The sequence below is a fragment of the Chiloscyllium punctatum genome, unplaced genomic scaffold (assembly GCF_047496795.1).
Source record: "Chiloscyllium punctatum isolate Juve2018m unplaced genomic scaffold, sChiPun1.3 scaffold_179, whole genome shotgun sequence".
In the NCBI taxonomy this organism is placed as follows: domain Eukaryota; kingdom Metazoa; phylum Chordata; class Chondrichthyes; order Orectolobiformes; family Hemiscylliidae; genus Chiloscyllium; species Chiloscyllium punctatum.
Genome location: NW_027309913.1, coordinates 411,713 through 432,014, shown reverse-complemented (window position 1 = coordinate 432,014; position 20,302 = coordinate 411,713). Strand labels below are relative to the sequence as shown.

The 20,302-nt window shown below is 43.7% G+C and overlaps 1 non-coding gene across 1 annotated transcript; it reads right to left on the bottom strand.

Moving 5' to 3' along the window:
• Nucleotides 1-19,586: 19,586 nt before the first annotated feature.
• Nucleotides 19,587-19,658, bottom strand: trnah-gug (transfer RNA histidin (anticodon GUG)). Its single transcript has one exon. It is a non-coding gene; the product is annotated as a tRNA-His (tRNA).
• Nucleotides 19,659-20,302: the final 644 nt, after the last annotated feature.

Genomic DNA, 20,302 nt, shown 5'->3' with positions numbered 1-20,302 from the left:
CTGGGGACAGTGGAAATATTTTAAAACTGTCACTCCATTTCCAAGTGCGGGTATCGATACCTGTCCTTCTATTCTCGATGTGGCATGTCACAGGTAGGACACTGCTGCCTGATTCATGGTGGGGAAGGGCCACATCTCTCAGGGAGGCAGAGTGTCAGTGAACGTGCAAACATGTGACTTTTGCAAGCTGCATCTTGTGACTGTGATGGAATGAAAACCATTTGACAGACTTGTTCCGGATTGAAATGTTTACCGGAAGCACGAAGGTGAGGAATAAACAGGATAAAAGCATTCAAATATAAGTGCAGAAACACTTCCCGCAGCACGAATGAAATTGTAGAGTAGAGGGTAATGTTTCGATACATTGAAGTTGGGTTGATTTGCATTGATGAGGCTGAGTTACCAGGGTATAAAGCTAATAAAAATGATCCACCATTTGCTCACGATGATGGAACATTGTGTCAGTAATTCGCACTGCTGTTCGCTCGGAGGGTTAGGTTGATTGGCAAAATTAAATTTCCTTCTCGTGTCCAGGGATTTAATAAAGCATGTTAAGAGTGAATTAACCATGGGTTACGCGGGGGCAAGGTCAAAAGTCACAGAACGCCAGGTTATAGTCCAACAGATTTATTTGAAATCGTAAGGGAGACGGCTGCCCCTTCTTCAGGTGAAATACACGGGAATAGGAAGGAGAACTAGGTCTGGGTGAGATGCTCTTCAGGGTGTCGACACCGGTTCGATTGACGTAAATGCCCTTTCTGCTCTGTAGGATTCTGTGATTCTATCGGAGTGGGTAATGACGGTAAATAATGGGGTGTAACACCATGAGAGACGATGCTGACGGGGTGTACTGAGGATAACATTTTATTCACTTGTTGCCTTGGAAAATTTACAACAGTTATCCCTGTACTAAGGAAGACTTAATGGGGCTTATGAAATATTTGGACAGAGTAGATCGGTGGAAAATCCCCTCTTTCAATTAAGTAAACATCTCGACGTCAGGCATTCAAAGCCTTTGATAAAACCTTTGAAGGACAAAGAAATGATGAGAGCAGAATCGCTCCCACTCTGATAATCTGTTTTTCAAAATATTTGGAAAGGCACATTTGGTGACGCACAAGGAATAAATTTCACAAGGAGAGAGACAGGGTGTGGCTAGATAAAGGTGTTGGGGTGGGATGTAGTTGGTCAGAAGTTGCAGGGAAAAAATGCCTAAGTTGGTTGACTTTAAATATAAAGACATTTCGTGAACGCGTGCAGTTGAATAAGATTCGGTTCCAAAAACCCTGTATTTTGAAGGATTTGGCAGAATATTCCACCTAAACCATTGTAAATGGAACTGAGTGGATTTTCTTATTGTGAAGGGAAAATATTACATAATGAAAAGGAAGTGCTCAGTTGCTTGGAGATATACCCCCAGCTTTAATCAAATGCGTTAAGTATGTGAGATCAAACACCATGATGTTTGGTCTATTTAATACTCGGTGAAATCTGCCAAAGCAACGAGCAATAAAACTGCTGGGTTTTCTTTTGCAAATTAACCCTTTGTTTCTCTAAGCAGTATTTTCCTTAAGCTGAAATAAAGTCGGAGCAAATTTGAATACATCATTTATCATTCCAATGAGATAAGTCTAATTCACTTCCGATTATTACAATGAACATTGTGAGGTTGCAGCAAAAATAAAATGAAATGAACAAAACAATGTTTCTTGGAATTCAATCTAATTCAGGTTGAGCAATATGAGAAAGGTCATTGAGCCACAACATCTCCTTTATTTCCCCCTCCATGGCTTCTTCTTCACGTGAGAGAGAAAGTGACTGAAGAAATTACGAGTCAAACGTAGGTGAGAAGATGACGGAAAATTCTTGTTCTATGTTTCACTCTGACACAGTTCTGACTCAGAATGTATCAATAACAGCTATTCATTCTGCGAACATGGGTATTTATTGATATTTGTTGTTATTACAATTCTGGTGAAAGCAGAAACACCATGGTGTGGATTCGATTCCACTCTGGAAATTTCCATGACTTTCACCACATGTAACCTGATGAGGTTACAAGTCACACCTCTACAAATCGAACTGAGGAGACTGAGCGATTTATGGTGGTGGGTTGTTATACCACTGTGCTCCACATTCACGGGTTAGAGTCACACTCTGGTTGCCAACTTCACAAACCGGTTCAGCAGTTTTTCTTTGCACGTCTGGTATATACTGGTTCGAGGATCTTGTTCTTGCTGTTCACTGCATAAGTGATTCACGAATAATCGACACCACATTAAAGTCGAAATGATGAGTGAGAGCGGTCATTCCATTCCATTTTCGATTAAATTGGTGTAATGAAATTGATCGCATTTTTCTTTCTGCTCCACATTCCATCTTGTCTTTCTATGAATTTTCGTCGAAAGAAAGAGAAACAAATAACAAGAGAACGGAGCGCAAGTTTATCCAGTGGGGTCGTTCATGAGTATTTTAAACTAACATTTCACACAATGATCTGATCAGTTATTCAAACAGTCACTCGGCATTGGAACCGCAGAAAACCTCTCCAATGAGATGAACTTTTCATTCTTTCACAAATTTCTGCTGTGTGTGAATTATACAATGATCCATCATCCAGCGTGATCACTGACTTGCCAACTGTATGAGGTCTACCAACTTTCTTCAGCAATCACAGCTTCAGTACACAACCACGTGTGCTGGGCCCAGTGTCATTTGTTGCCCCCAGGTCATAGCACATTTCTTCCTCCTGAATTTATGAGCGTTGTTCCTGATCTGTCTGATCTGTTTATTAAACCTTTTCTATCACTTCATCCCTTTCCCTCACAATTCTGAATTTATGAATAAAATAAGGCGTTAGAGCAAATGTTAAGCAAGTGGAAGTTTGCCATTCAGCCCATGGAGTCTGCACCACCATTCAAATAAATCATGGTTGATCTGATAATCTTTAATTACTTTCTGCTCACTTACCTCGACAAAGTTTTATCATCTTTCTGATGAACTATCTGGCACAGTTTGAAAATGCCCACCAACACAGTCTCAACAGCGATTGCTGAAAAATGCCACATATTTTTTGGTCCCTGTGAAATTACTCCTCATTTCTGAATTAAATGGGCAATATCTAATTCTGAGATTATGTCCTCTGGTGCTCTCCTTACAGCATGGGGAACACCACATGCCCGTTTCTCCCCAGTCAAGATTCCACGAATATTGAACGTTTATAATTCTCCCCTCCACCTCCTTTGTTTCGAGGAGAAAAAAGCCCAGCCTAACCAATCAGTTCACGAGCTCCATTTGATACAGAGTTGGCAACATACTTGTAAATATCTGCTGTCCCCTGCAGCGTCCTTACATTTATTAAAAAAGCTGAAGAAATTTCGGCGAGGAAACGGGTTGAAATTTCAGGCGCAGACGGAATTGGAACTTGAAGTCAGAAAGTGATTGGAATCGGATTGATGTATAGAAGGACCAAATACAGCAATGATTACTCTGACCAATGTGAATCTTATCATATTCGATTGGCCTTTAAAGGCTTCATTGTCGCTGAATTCCTCCGTGTAATCGTCCAGGGAGCTAGTATTTAGGAGAAATGGAACCTGATCGCCCATATAAAGAAGTTGAATCCAAAATAATGTCCGTCGGTCGACTTTGTTTGATTATTAATTCAACTCTTCTCACCGTGAAGGCTACATCGTCTGCAACGCACAAATTAGATGTGTAACAGAACCCTCTCCATTTGCCTAGGTCGGTGTCGCTTCAATACCATTGAAGGAACTGGACACACTCCACGACAATACAGTCACATAAGTGTACATTGTTCAACACCGGAATATTTATTCCCTGAACTGCTAAGGCGCAATTTCAGCAGAGAGCACCTCCAAGAAGATTCCCTGAAGTAAGTCATCCAGGTTTTGTTGACACAACCGTCAAAGCTCAAAAACTGTACTGACTATAACGACAAGTTTGAAGATGCACTGAAAGGTCACCATTTACAAATTACCCTCCAAGTCACATATCAGCATGACTTGGAGAGGAATCAGTGGTAAATTCATTGAGTGATGAAGCGGTCTTGATGGGCAAAGACTTATACTTTAGCCATCCACCTTTTATTTTACAATTTTTAAAAATGTTGATTATTGCATGGACCAGACTTGTGCTCATTCCTTAAGTTGTTCCCTAAACTGGCGGTTGATAAAGATCGAATATCATCCTGAGCCTGTGGTCACTAATAGAAAATATCCAAAAAGCCTCACAAACATCTGATCTCCCTGTCCAACAATCTTCAGGGATCTCTGAATGTTTACTCCAAGATCTCTTTTTTCCTGTACACCACTCAGAATCCTCACTGCTATTGTTTCAACTCCCCAACTCCCCAAGTGTCTGTTCCTGGGCTGTGAATTTTCTCTGTGTTCTTTGTTCTTCTTTGTTAATACTCTGCCAACTTCATGTTACATTGCTGCATCTCAGAGAATGACATTGTCAATTCTAATTATCACAGAGGGAATGAGAACATAATATGCGGCTGTGTCGGAATGTAAGTGATGTACGCTGGATTGGAGTGTTTACTGGGAGCAAGCGGCTGATGTGGAGACGATGTGATCAAAAACAGGTATTACTGTCAAAGTAACAAAACAGCGCATTGTTCAGGAAAATTTCAGAGAATGCTTTCAATTAATTGACCTCTTGCTCAAGGCTCCAGCACGCTTCAGCTGAGCTACTCTGCAGTGCGGTTCATGCTGCTGTTGTATTTTAATAATCTAATAAACAGAGACAAATATGATCCTCCTCCCCGCCTTTGACCAGGAGCACTCCCAGCTTTGGCATTTCTTGCGCCTCTGTGCCGTCATAGAAGAAACACGTGTCCGTGTTCAAATCAGTCAATCGATTTCGATACAATGGTTGTGACATCAATTCTCATGTAGCAGCTTTTACTACATAGACCAGAGATTATTGAAACATCAGGCTCTGGAAAAGGACACAGGGCAGCACTGAGGAAAAGAAACTTTATTCGAAACTACCTCTTTCTGTGGACTTCTACGTCATTTATTTCACTTGCTCATTTAGCTCTATCTTGTCTATTGTGTGCAGTTCTGCAATTCGCATGATAGCACGGATATGATAGCACTGGAAATGATATTTACCAGAATATTGTCTGGTAGAAGAGTTTCAGTTATGAAGAGAAATTGTATGAACTCGAGGCGTTTTTCTTAGAGCAGAAGAAATTGAGAGGAAACATGATTGAGATGTACAAAATAATAAAGATATGGACGGCGTCGATTGCAATAAACGTTTCTCTATGATGGTGAGATCGATCACGGGGGATGGGTAGGGTGGCATAGATATCAAAATGGAAGAGGAAAGATTTGAGTGAATGTGCAGCCAAATGTTTTGAAACAGCCGTTGAATAAAATCTGGAACTCAGTGCATGCAAAGTTTGCAGAGGCAGAAATGCTCATAACTTTCAGAAGTTTTCAGATGTGAATTTGTGATGCCAACACATACAAGGCTATAGGCCAAGTAATTTTAAAAAAGAGTTCGGATAGTTAAGCGAATGTTAATTTCCAGTATTAACAAATAGGCTTCTTTTTGCACAGAATTCCTGGGTAGTACCACCGCCTGTCACTGCGTGAGGTCGGGTTCAATTCGCTTCCAGGACGTGCGCTGGTATATTGGGAGGGCTCAGTGAGTGAAACTGTACCATTCAGCGTCAGAAACCCGGCTTCATTCAAGTCTTGTGTGACTTACTGTGTGGAATTTGCACACTCCTGCTCTCTCTCTCCCGTGTGAGTTTCCTCTGGCTGCTCCGATTCCTTCCCACAGTGCAAAGGTGTGCAATTCTGGTACATGGCAAACAAAATCTGAATGGACTGTAAGTGCTGTAAATAAGAGACAAAAGTCAGAATTGCAGCTCGGAGAACACAGAATGACCATTTCGGGACAACAGACCCTTCCTCGGAAATGTTTTGAATTCTCAATGATAACTCTAATTTCCCTCCACTGATGCTGCCTCACTTGCTATGCTTTTGGAGTAATTTCTATTTTTGTAGCGGGATCACAAATACGGGTTTAGAAAGATAGAGTGGGGGAGTGTGGATCTCTTCCACGGCACAGTGCAGATTCAACTGGCCAAATGGTTTCTGTCTGCACTGTGTCGACTTCCATAAATTCTAAATCTATAAGTTTTTCTCCTTTTTTTTCAGTCCTTGGTTTTCACATCTCTCCTGTCATGAGAATTGCAGAGCAGGACAATCGACGTTTCGGGCATAAACCACCATCAAACCGTTACCGCCTGACGCCTCTAAGATGAACGCTTCATGTTCTGCCGTGGGACCCTGCAACCACACGGGATAAATGTAAATTTCAGCGGTTCCTCATTTCCCCTCCCCCGACATTATCACAGTCTGAAGCATTCAAACTCAGAACCACCCTCCGGACCCATTCATCTCCCCGCCCTCTGACTGATCACCTTCTCCCCGCCTCCATTCACCATTCGCTTTTCCAGCCATCTTACACCCAACCCCAACCCCCTCCCATTTACCTCCCAGCCCCCACCCACAAGACTCATTTCTGATGAAAGACTTATGCCAGAAAACGTCGATTCTCCCGCTCCTCGGATACTGCCTGACTTACTATACATTTCCAGCACGACACTATCGCCATGGCGAATACAGACGAGCACAGCTCAGGCGCCTTCTCTGAGAGCAGGGAGGGCTGAGTGAAGAAGTGATTAAGCTGCACATTAAAGGGATAGATATGTGTTTTAGGAATAATCTTCTTATGAGAAGCGTTAACAACCAGGGATCTCCGTCAAACCTCAGTAAGAGGATGTTCAGAGGAGAGATAGGAAGAACGTTTTCACTCTGAGAGTGTTGTTTATTTGGAATTCACTGTTTGAACGTGTGGTAAAGCTATGCGTCAGGGGTATTTAGCCGAATACTTGAGAAGTTAGAGCACACATGGATAAGGACCAGGTACGAGAAAGTGGGGTGAAGATAAATAGAAGTCTGATGAAAAATCCAAACACTGTACAGAAAATACAGAGCATGAAAACATGGAAAGGGTAAAGACATGGAAACTACTGATGATCTGTTACAAGGGGTCTGCGGAATGCTACACGCGTGAAAAGGTCACTGGGGCAGGATGGGGCCAGTGTGGCAGGATGGGATAAGAATAGTGGAATGCTGCTACACCAATTAGCAGAGTCAGACTGGGCTGAAAGGTTACTATGGCAGGCTGAAATAATAACAATTAATAACGTCCGACTCGCCTACTAAATATCATCATGGCAGGCTGGGACAAGTCGTGACAATAAATACTTAGGACATGACTTTAAATAATAAATTGATAGTAGAGTCAGCCTACTTGAGACGCTTGTAGCAGGACACGACACTAAATATCTAATCAGTAGTTTGTCGAGTCAGCTTGGGACAGGAGAACATTGTGGTAGATAGGGTAGCTAAATATCAAATCATGACAGGTTAGTCTGGGATGGAAGATCATTGCAGCACAGGTGGCAGTAGAATACCTTATGGTCACAGTAGAATAGTATTAAGTATAATTATGAAAAAGCATAGCGGGAGAAGTAGAACGATAATGGGAACTAACACGATTGATTTATTGTATAGTTGAAAAGAGGTAATTCTGACTAACACAGTTGGCCATTTTGATAAGCTAAAAAAAACATGATTCAAGGAAAGGGAAGAAGTGATGGAGTTTAATTCAGATACATGCGAGGGGCTTCACTTTGAGAAAGCAAATCTTAGCAGGACTTAGACACTTAATGGGAAGGTCCGAGGAAGTGTTGCTGAACAAAGAGACCTTGGAGTGCAGGTTCATAGCTCCTTGAAAGTGGAGTCGCAGGTAGATAAGATAGTGAAGGAGGCGTATGCTTTCATTTTTTGGTCAGAGTGTTGTGTACAGGAGTTGGGAGGTCATGTTGCAGCTGTACAGGACATTGGTTAGGCCACTGTTGGAATATTGCGTGCTGTTCTGGTCTCTTTCCTACCGGAAAGACGTTGTGAAACTTGGAAGGGTTCAGAAAGATTTACAAGAATGTTTCCAGAGTTGGAGGATTTGAGCTATTAGGAAGAGGCTGAACAGGCTGGGACTCTTTTCCGTGGAGCGTCGAAGGCTGAGGGGTGACCTTATAGAGGTTTACAAAATTATGAGGAGCATGGACATTATAAATAGACAAAGTCTTTTTCCTGGGTTGGGAATTCCAGAACTAGAGGGTACAGGTTTAGTTTGAGAAGTGAAAGATAAAACAGAGACCTAATGGGCAACTTTTTTCACACAGTGGGTGGGACGTGTATGGAATGAGTTGCCAGATGATGTTGTGGAGGCTGGTACAATTTCAACGTTTAAGAGGCATGTGAATAGGAAGGATTTAGAGGAATATGGGCCAGTTGCAGGCAGGTGTGATTAGATTGGGTTGGGATATCTGGTCGGCATTGACAAGTTGGACAGCAGGTTCTGTTTCCATGCTGCATATCTCAATGACTCTATGACTCTATGCCATGGACCCTGAGGTTCGGGGGATTCAAGAATTTGTTTTCTGAGTGTCTCGGTTTTTGTTTGCAAATAAAAGATCTTGTCCTTGAAAAACTCTCCGTAATCTCCTGGTGATTGTTGACATTTCCTCCACGACAATCACAACTTTGGGTGCAGTAAAATTGTGGCTACTTCAGCTCTGTGGTGCAATGAAAAGTGTGTTAGATTTCTACAAATTTGGTAACTTTGCTATTCAAGGTTTGTGGGTTTGAACCACACCAGAATTGGAGTTTAGTTCAGTGAAGCATCAGGTTGCAGAAGTCACGTGTTTGCACTTTCACTGACACTGTCTCACCAGGAGCTGCAGTCCTTCCCCACACTGATTCAGACAGCACTGTCCTTCCTGTGACATGTCCCATGGAGAATGGAAGGACAGGCATTAATAACCCGCACTTTAGAACTTAGCGACAGTTTTAAAACATTTGCACTGCCCCATCGAGGAATTGATCTCCTATCTCCCGCATAACATGCGGCGACATGAACCACTATACTACCGAGGACAACAGTTTCAAAGGAGAGCCCTCAGCCCGTTGTGACTCCATTTGTCAAAAACAACTGCTTAACGACTCGAATCGTTTAGCCCATAGCCTTATAGCTATTGGCAGAACATATTCACATCTGAATATTTCTTCAGGTTCTAAGGGTTCCTGCCTCTCTGACCCTTACAGACACAGTGTTGCAAATTGCAACACCTGCCAGCCCATACCGCTTTTCCACACATCGACTTATACCTTTCTGTCTTTCTCATTAAATTTCTGCCCCCCTGTGATCGATCTCTCCGTCGATGGGAAACGTTACTTTCAGTCTACCTTATCCATACCCCTCATTATTTTGTACATCTGAACCATGCCTTCTCACAAATGCCACTGCACCGTGACAAACAACCCCAGTCTGTCCTGTCTCTTCTCATGATCAAATCTCTTCAGCCTAGACACTAACCCGGGTGAATCTCTCCTGCACCTTTCCCAGTGTGATCACATCCCTGGACTCATGTGAATTGCAGATAATTGTCGAGGTAGAGTCAAATTAAACCTTTTTTTACATTCTGTGCCAGCATGCAGTGTGGCTCTGCAGCATATATTGCCTGGCGGTCTGGAGTCACATGGAGGCCAGACCAGTTCTGGACGACCGATTCCATCCCTCAACGCCTTTAGTGAAACAGATGGGTTTTTCAGACAACGGGTTTAGCGTATTCTTAATTGGAGGCATTTCTTGCATTTATGTTCTACCACCGGCGTGGTGTGGTGAGAATCGAACCTGTCTCACCAGAATGTGGCCTGGCCTTTTGTGTTAACAATCCAGCGATAATACCAGTAGGCTATTGCAGAAAGCCGTCATGGCTGATCTTTTCCAATGGAGTCGCTTTTCCCCAATTATTCTCTGTGCTCATTTATTGAACCTCCAATAATCTCTGGTCCATGTCAGTAAAAGCTGCTAAAAGAGAATGGATCTCACAGCCACGATATCCAAACGGATCGAATGATTTGAAGGTGCCAATGAAGAGATTGGGGCATGGTCGCCCAGAAACAGTAAGGGCAATGGCATAGACTGGACGGTATCAACGTGAAAGTGTATGTTAGATTGTGCAATGCCTCAGTCAAATGGGACGAGGGACGGAAAAGAGAGTCAGGGCGAGTGGGAGGGAGGGACATCTTAGAGAACTTTTGGGTTTAAATCCTGATACATGAAACTCTGAAATATCAGGGAACGACATTCGATGGAAAATAAATCATCATCTCGGAGAACATTATCAGGTAAAAACGAGTTATTTCTTACCGTGTTTCATCAAAAGATAAGCTTTGAGAGAACTGACCGCTATGATGTGGATTCGATACGAAGTCGCAGGAATCCCAGCGCAGAAAACGAAATACTAAATGGTTGCAGCACTCCACAGACCACACTTGCCAACTGCAGCCAGTATGGTAGCAGAGGAAATGTCAGGAAGATTACACAATATCAGGACTTAGCGACAGGCATGTGGCAACTCAGAATGGGCTGAATCTTTAACTTTAACGTCCCCAGAGACTGTGGAGATTCCATGAATAAGAGTACTGGAGAATGGGATTAATGAAACTCTCCAAACTCATGGGACAGTGCAGGATATTGTTGAAACGTATACTTCAAGAGCATTATAGTTGAACATCGGCTACTCCATCACTTTGCCCACACAAGGCAGTACCAACTGCTGCATACAATCACACTTAATTCCAGTTCCAGACCCGGAATCAGGGAAACTGTGTGAAGCAGCCAAGAAGATCCAATTGGAAGTTGGGATGGAATGACGGGAGAGAGGCGCATGTATTTCTGAGATTGGGAATGCTCCTGGTCAAAAGCGGGGCGGAAGCGAATATTTGCCCCCATTTATTCTATTATAGCCATAAGCAGTATATGTTGTTGATACAGCCAACTGGCGTATCTCAAGCGTGTTGGACCTTTAACGTTGGGGTGGCAATGTTCGAAATTTCATTTTCCTATTTGGATCAATGTTCTTGACATTGGCAGTATCAGCTGTTTATGTTTGCATCAGCTCAGGATCAGCTTCTTGTTCCCAGTAAATGCTGGAACCTGGAGAAGGTGGTGTTGTGGTTATGTAATAAATGAGTCAACTTTGGGGACTCAGACACGGAACTGGTAATGTTAAATTTCGACGAATAAAACCTGGAATGGAAGCCTGACCACAGTAACAGAGAACATGCCTTTAATTTCCTGCAATCCCATTCATGCATGACCCTTATGCAGGGGATGCTACCATCTTGACCCAATCCTGCCTACGTGTGACTCCAGGTGCAAAACAACATGGCTGACCCTGAGTCCAAGAATGCCGACACTGTGCGTAGGCTGGCCATTCGGCCCATTCCAGTCGACACCATCCCTCCGAAGCACATCCTATCCACCCACACTCCATACCTATTCCATTCCCCTTCATTTCCCATGGCTGATCCCAGTAACCTTCACACCTTCAGACTGTGGGAGGAAACTCACACAAGCAAAGAGAGAATGTGCAAACTGCATGCAGTCACACGAGACTGGGATCGAATCCATGTCTCTCGTGCAGCGAGGCAGCAGCGAATCAGGATGAACAACAAATGCTGTCCTGACCTGCGACATCCACACCCTGTGGGTATATCAGGAAGAATAAAAACATATTCACAACATGGACAATGGGACTTACGTCTGCGTGGACATGATTTGAACCAATCGGTCACCCTGGGTACAGACAAAGACACCGATATCACAGAGAAACCAGGGCAATGCGGAATTCAAATACCTGCTGTAGTGGAAACTCATTTACTCAGTCCAACTGGGGACAGACTGTTCAACAGTCCCGTGTGTGGGAAGGGCTCAATGGCCAATAAAAAGTCCAGCGTAGCCAGCAAGATTACATATACCAAACGGAGGTCAATTAAACTGTCAATGCTGCTGTTAATCCCAACCAGCTGCCGGTTTCATAGCGTCAAACTCATGCAGCATGAAAACAGGCCTTTCACTCCTTCCAGCTCATACTGTACATAATGCCAAACTAAACGAGTCGCATCTGACGGCTCCTGTAATTGCTAAGGGTTAATAATGCCCTTGTAATATTATTACTGCATTGTTAATATGAATGTCCAGATATAATTCTGTGGACACGTGTTCAAATCCTGACGTGGCAGATGCTGGAATTTTATTTCAATAAATACCTAGAGTTGATGAGTCTAATGATGATGTTGAATCAGTTGTTGTAGATCTGATTCACTAATGCCTGATAGGGAAGGAAACTGCCATACTTATCTGGTCTCGCTGGCATATGACTCCTGATCCATAATATCGTGGTTGATTCTGAACTGCCCTCTGGACAATAAATAATGGACTACGTATGTATGAATAGCTTTTTTCTAATCCCACGGAAACTTTCCAATTCATTTATCGATCCAAATATCCTGTGATTATTGTAAATGTACTTTCATCCACCACTGCCTCAGGAAGTGAATTTCACACATCAACTATCCTCTGTTAAAAAAGCCTCTCATGTCTTATTTTAAATCTCTCTCTTTTGACCTAAAACACTTGCCCTCTCGTCTTGAAGTCCCCCTCCTTGGAGAAAAGACAGTTACAGTTAACTCCAGCCGAACTCTCAATAATTTTTACATTTCTATCAGGTCGCCTTTCAAACTCCAGTGCTCGAGTGAAACTATTCTCAGCCTATCCAGCCTTTCGTTATAACTCAAACCTTCCCCACTAGACATACGCTGGTATGCCTGTTCTTAACCTACTCCAGCTGAATAATTTCCTTGCTATTACTGGGCGACAAGAACTGGATGCAGTATTCCAGAAGAGGGCTCACACAATGTCCTATTCAATTCAACATAACATACCAACTCCTACGCTCAAAGGACTGTGCAACGCAGGCAGGATGACAATTTTTTTAACCATTCTGTCTATATGTGAAGCAAACTAAAAAGAAATATTTAAATGTATCCCTGGCCTTCGTTTTCCACAACACTATGCAACGCCCGATCACTAATTGTTTAAGCCTTACTCTTATTTGATGTAGCAAAATGCAATACCTTCCATTTATCCAGATTGAACTCCAAGTGATTTTTTTCAGCCCAAAGACGCATTGGATTAAGATCCTTCTGGAAACTTCGATCACTTTCTTTACAGTCTCCAATTCTGGTGTCCTCTACAAGATTATGAACCATGGCTTCTATGAGTTCCATTGTTTTCTCATATAGGTCAATGATTTATATTTATTTGTCGTGGCCATCATTTAGCAGCTTACAAATCAGGTAACAATTAGTTATGTCGTTAACCATGAGGAAGAAAGCCATAGACTGCAGGGAGATTGGAAACAATTGGCAAGAAAATGTGCTGAAAGGAATTCAATCCAGTGAAGTGGGTGATAATGAATTTGAGGATGCACAATGAGAAAAGTGTGAATACTGAGTGGTTTAAAGTAATAAAAGAGAAATTGGACTAAACATTCACGAATCTTTGTAGTTGATTAGACAAGGGATCAAGTGGTCTCGAGGGGTTGGAGATACTTTCTGTTCTTGACCGCAGATGAGAATATAAGAGCAGGGAAATGATGCTGGAACTTCAGCAACGGCCTATTCAAGATCAATGGACAGGGTAATCAGTTGGATGGAAGTGCGTACTGCAGGTGCTGGAAATCAGAATCAAGATTAGGGGGTGCTGAAGAAGCACAGCAGGTCAGGCAGCATCCGAGTTGCAGAAAAAAAATCACATTTCGGGCAAAAGCTCTTCATTAGGAATAAAGCTGGCAGCCTCGAGGGTGGAGAGATAAACGGGAGGACTGAGTGTGGGAAGAATTTAACTGAGAGTGCAAGAGGTGAATGGAGATGGGGTTAAAGGTGATAGGTCGAAGAAGAGGGTGGAGCGGACAGGGAGGAAGGAAGTTATACAGGTGAGACAGGTCAATAGGATGGTGCCAAGCTAGAAAATTGGAACTCGGATAACGTGGGAGTGGGGAGATAAGGAAACTGGTGAAGACCACGTTGATGCCCTGGGGTTGAAGGGTCCTGCGGTGGAAAATGAGGCGTCCGGTGGTGATGGAATGGCAGTGGAGGAGACCCAGGAACTGCAATTCCTCGGGAGAGTCGGGGGGGGGGGCGGCGAGTTGTTGATGTTTTTGGTCATGGGGCATTGGGGTTGATTGTTGCGGGTCTCTTGGAAATGTTCTCAAAAGCGCTCTGCGAGAAGGTGTCTGTTGGCCCCAACGTAAAGGAGACCGCTTCGGGAGCAACAGATGCAATAAATGACTCGTGTGGAAGTGCACATGCACATTTGATGGATGTGGAAGGCTCATTGGAGCCTTGGAAGGATGTGAGAGGGAAGATGTGGATGCAAGTTTTGCAATTCCTGTGGTGGCAGGGGAAGGTGCCACGAGGGGAGAGTGGGTCATTGGAGGGCGAGGACTTGATGAGGTAGTCGTGGAGGAAACAGTCTTTGTGAAAAGTGGATCGGGTGGGGAGGGAAATATATCCCATGAGGTCAGTGTTGCTGACACTTTTTGCAAACCCACTTATTCCCACAGCTATCTGGATTATACCTCCTCCCACCCCAATTCTTGCGCAAATGTTGCCCTGTATTCCCAATTCCTCCACCTCAATGGCATCTGCTCCCAAAGGTCCAGTTCCACCTTAGAACATACCAGATGGCCTCCTTCTTTAAAGAGCGCAACCTCCCTCCTATGTGGTTGAAAATGCCCTCCAATTCACCTCATCCATGTCCTGTAACTCCACTCACGAACCACAAACCTTCAACCACAACAAGGACAAAACCCCCTTGGTCCTCATCTTCTATGCCTCCAACCTCCGCAAAAATCACATCATCCTCCGACAGTTTCACCACCTCTAAACTGATCCCACCACCAGGGATATGTTCCCCTCCCCACCCCTATCCACTTTCTGCCAAGACCGTTTGCTCTGTGACTGCCATTCAAGTCCGCACCCTTCAATGACCCACACTTCCCTCCTAACACCTTCCCCTGTCACTGCAGGAATTGCAAAACCTGCACCCACATCTACCTCCTTACCTCTGTAAAAGGCTCTAATGGAGGCTTCCACATCCATCAAAAGTTCTCAAAAATTTCCACACATGTCATTTCTTGCATACATTCCTCCCGATGCGGTCTCCTCTAAATTGGAGAGAATAGATGTGTTCTCACAGAGCACTTCTCTGAATATCTCCAGGATAACTGCAAGAACAAACCCCAGTGCGCCATGGCCAAACATTTCAACTCCCCCTCCCACTCTCCCGAGGACATGTAGGTCATGGGCCTCCTGCATCGCCACTGCCTCAGGACCCGATACGTGGAGGAAGAAGGTCTCATAATCCGCCTCGGGACTCTTCAAACCCATGACATCAATTTGGACTTCACCCGTTTCCTCATTTCCCCTCCCCTACCTTACCCCAGTTCCCAACTTCCAGCTCAACACCGTCCTCCTGACCTATCACACCTGTGCATCTTCATTCCCACCTATCCACTCCACCTTCTTCTCTGACATTTCATGTTCACCCCCCACCTGCATCCACTTACAACACTCTTAGCTACCTTCTCCCCAGCCCCACACCCTTCCCAATTACCTCTCCATCCCATATGCTGCAGTCTCATTCCTGATGAAGGGCTTTTGCCTGAAACGTCCATTTTTCCTGCTCCTCAGATGCTGCCGGACCTGCTGTGCTTCTCCAACACCACTCTAATCTGAAGGGGAAACAGTTCATTGAGACGGTTTTCGGATATTTTCTATTGTTGACCACAGGCTGTGGATGATAGCAGAACTTTAGCAACTACCAGGTTAGGGAGCAGATAAAGGACTGACCACAAGTCTGGTCACCGCATAAATCAACATTTTTTAAAACTGTAAGATAAAATATGGAAGGCTGAAGGATGCAACTTTGCCCATCAAGACCGTTTCGCCAATGAGTTTATCACTGATTCCTTTCCAAGTCAAGGTGCTATGGGCATTGGAGGGTAACTTAAAAATGGTGGCGTTTCATTGCATCTCCCTTATTATTTTTTGTTGTCCTTATAGTCAGTACAGCTGTTGAGTTTTGAAGGTTCTGTCAAAAATGCCCAAATGACTTACTCCTGTGCATCTTGTAGTTGGTGCACTCTGCTGCAATTGTGCCTTAGCGGTGTGGGGAATGAATATTGCAGGGATTGAAGAGGGTACACTCAAGTGACTGCATTGTCGTGGACGGTGTCCAGTTCCTTAAGTGTTATTGAAGCTACACCCATCTAGGCAAATGGAGAGAGTTATGTTCTACATCCCATTTGTGCCTTGCAAACGATGTAGGATTCACGGAACAATGAGTTGAGTTTATAATCAAAACATGTCTCAAGAACCTGTTGTTGTTGTAAGAAGTATATATGGAGAGAGAAGTGAAGGTGATGTTTTAGCTCGATGGGCTTTCTCATATGGCTGAACGTAAGCTGGGTTCCCGGAAATGCAGTTTTGTTCGTTTTATTTTATTAATTTTGCTGCACCTTCACTCTGTTCATTCCAATGGTCGGAAGGGAATTGGATTTATATGATTGGAACGTTTAATGTTGTATTCAATTTTGCTCCGAATTTATTTCAGCTTAAAGAAAATACAGATGAGAAAAACAAAAGTTTAAACTACAAAACAAGATGCCAGTTTTGATGCTCAGTTACTTTGGCAGATTTCAGTGGGTGTCAAATGAACCCAACATCATGGCGATCGTCTTCCCATCTTTAAGGCATGGGATTAAAGCAGGAAATCGATCTCCAAGAGACGGGTCACTTCCTATTCATTATGGAATAGCTTTCCTTGACAATATACAAAATCTGCTCAGTTCCATTTATAATGCTTCATGTGGAATATTAATATAAATCTTTCAAAACTCTGAGGTTTTTTTTGCTGAATCTTGCTCAGCTGCAGACGTTTCCGATATTTCTTTTCATCTGAAGTCGTCCAAATTAGACATTGTTTCCTCGCACCTTCTACTCCCTACACCCTCCTTTACACTTTTACCTGGCCACAGGTTGTCTCTCTCCTGGTGAAACTCGCTGTTTGTGTGTCTCTAAATGTGCTTTTCCAAATACTTTGGAAACGGATTGTCTGAGTGACAGAAATTTTGCTCCCATTATTTCTTTGGTCTACATCAATGGTTTTGTAATCTTGACTTTCAGAAATTTATGAACTTGAAAGAGAGAATTTACCACATATTTACTCTCTCTCCAAACCTCAAATACTCCGGAAAACTTCCATTCAGTTTTCCTTGGTTTAGTTTCAAATTTTCCAAACACAAATAAATAAAATTCCATCCCCACTAAACGCCGTCAGCATTGTCTCCAATGTCTTAGCAGCCCAGTAAACGCTGGCAGTGTCCTCTGATCGAATCACAGATTCCCTACAATGCAGAAAGTACAATTCAGCCAATAGATTCTATAGGGACACTCTGAACAGCATCTCAACCAGATCTAGCTCCCGTTTTTATCCACACAGGCCTCTGGCTTGTTATTTCAAATAAACCTGCTGATATAAAACCTGGCATCGTGTGACCTTATCACTGCGTTACCCATGGATAATTCACTTAACTTACTGAAGTCACTCCCTGGACACATCAGCCCAATTTAACATGGCCAATCCACCTAACCTACAGACCTAAGAACAGTGCGAACCACTGTAGTGTACCATCACATTGAACACTATCTGTATCATGTGTAATGGCTTTACACACTGGTAACTCATCCTAGTGAAAGCCTGCTGCGCCCACCAACCCGAATTCAATCCATCCAAACGCGGTTCTACGCTGTACAACCTCGTTAGTGCTGCTGGAAATGTTTCTGCACTCAGATCTGAATGGGTTTACTTTGTTTTCTTCCTCAGATTCTTGCTTTAAATAAGCACATCAGTCAGGAACAACTGTATAAAATGGATTTCATTGTAAGGCAAACACAATGTGCAGTTTGCTGAAGTTACATGTTTGCACTGTCACTGACACTCTCTCTCTCCAGGAGCTGCAGTCCGTCTCCACGCTGATTCAGACAGCACTGTCCGTCCTGTGACATGTCCAATCGAGAATGGAAGGCCAAGCATTAATAACTTTCAGTTGCGAACAAAGCGACAGGTTTAAAACCATTACGATGCCCCCAGCGGAGAGTTGAGCCCTGTGACAGGCGGGGATACTAACCGCGATACTGTGGAGGACAACGACATCGAAGGTGGCCCTTCAGCCAGTTGTGGCCACACTTGTACAACACAACTGCTTTACGACCTGAATCAAGATTTCCAAGATTTCAAAACTTTCTGCCTTTTTCCGAAATCTCTTGGCCCCAGTGTTCGAACTCGCCATCAATAACAAACGCTTCTTTCAGTCTATCCTATCCATATCCCTCATTATTTTGTACATCTCAGTCATGTCTTCTCCAATCTCCTCTGCTTGGCGACAAACAACCCCAGTGAACTCCTCACAACTAAAACTCTTCAGCCCAGACAATATCCCAGTGAATCCTTTGCAACATTCCCAGTGCAATCACATCCTTGCAGTACTCTGAATTGCAGAACTGCGCTAAGTAATCTAGACAGAGCCGAATGAACTTTTTTTTCTTATCCTTTACAGTATGAGGGCGTCGCTGGTTCGGCAGTATTTATTGCCATCCCTAATTGCACAGCGGGTTGTTGAGACTCAACCATATTGTAGTGAGTCTGGAGTCACATGGAGGCCCAAGCAGGTAAGAATGGCAGTTTGATTCCTTAAATGACGTTAGATGTTTTTTTTTCAACAATTGAACATGGATATATAGGAGTTTTTAGATTCGTAATTCCAGATATTTATTGAACAGTTCTACCACCGAGCATGGTCTGAGTCAAACCCGAGTCCATGGTGTCTGAATAAACAGTCCAGTGTTCAGTGGGAAAAGCGCTCGGCCATTGCAGAAATGCAGTGAAACTGATCATATCCAATGAAGTCGCTTTTCCCCGATACTGTTCTGTGCCATTTTCCTGAGCTTGACCCCACAGTAATATCTTGTCCATGTCGGTAAAAGCTGCGACATGAGGATTGAACTCACAACAGCGGTAACCAAATGCCTACAGGTCCCGATGGTGGGGTTGGGGTACGGTCACCCACCAACAGTGACCCCAGCCACACAGACTGATCGGTATCAATGTGAGAGTCTGTAATAGATTCTGCAATGCCTTAGTGAAATAGGAAATGACTCCACAAACACATGATGAAAGAGCAGTGCTCCGAAAGCTAGTGCTTCAATTAAACCTGTAAGATCATAACCTGGTGTTGGGTGATTTTTAACTTTGTACACCATATTCCAACACCGGCATCTCCAAATTAATGAAATGGGGGTATGGGATGGAAAGTTCGGTTAGTGATCGTAGGAGGGAAGAAATCTCTGAGAACGGGTGGTTTTGAATTCTGACATATGAAGCACAGAGATGTGAGCGAGCAGAGCTTGAAGGAAAATAACATCACCTTGGAGAAAATCAAAACGTTAAAACAACTGATTCCTTTGTGTTTCACAAAAGACTGGGACAAATAGAGCGATTACTGCCGTGACTCGGATTCGAACCGAGGTTGCTGCGGCCACAACGCAGAGTACTAACCACTATACGATCACGGCACCACACAGACAAACGCCCTTAGCATGCACCCTAAGTACAGCATCATAAGAAATGTTAGGCAGAGCACCAAATGCAAAATATCAGTGCTTCGTGAACAGTGGCAAATATGTGGGAACTCAGAATGGGCTGACCGTTTTTCATTGGTGCCCACAGAGGTCCTGGTGATTCCATAGTTAATGTGCTGAAGGCTGAGGTAAATAGATTTCTCCAAAACATCAAAGACTCCGGGGACAGTGCAGCTTTTGTTACCTGCACATCCACCAATATCATTTATTGCATCCGTTGCTCCCGGCGCGGTCTCCTGTGCATTGGGGACATTGGGCGCCTCCTCGCAGAGCGCTTTAGGGAACATCTCCGGCACACCCACACCAATCAACCACACTGCCCTGTGGCCCAAAATTTCAACTCTCCCTCCCACTCTGCCGAGGACATGCAGGTCCTGGGTCTCGTTCATCGCCACTCCCTCACCACCAGACGCCTGGAGGAAGAACGCCTCATCTTACACCTCGGAACACTTCAACCTCAGTGCATCAATGTGGACTTCAACAGTTTCCTCATTTCCCTTCCCCTACCTCACCCTAGTTCTGAACTTCCAGCTCATCACTGTCCCCATGACGTGTCCTGACTTGTCCTACCTGCTTAT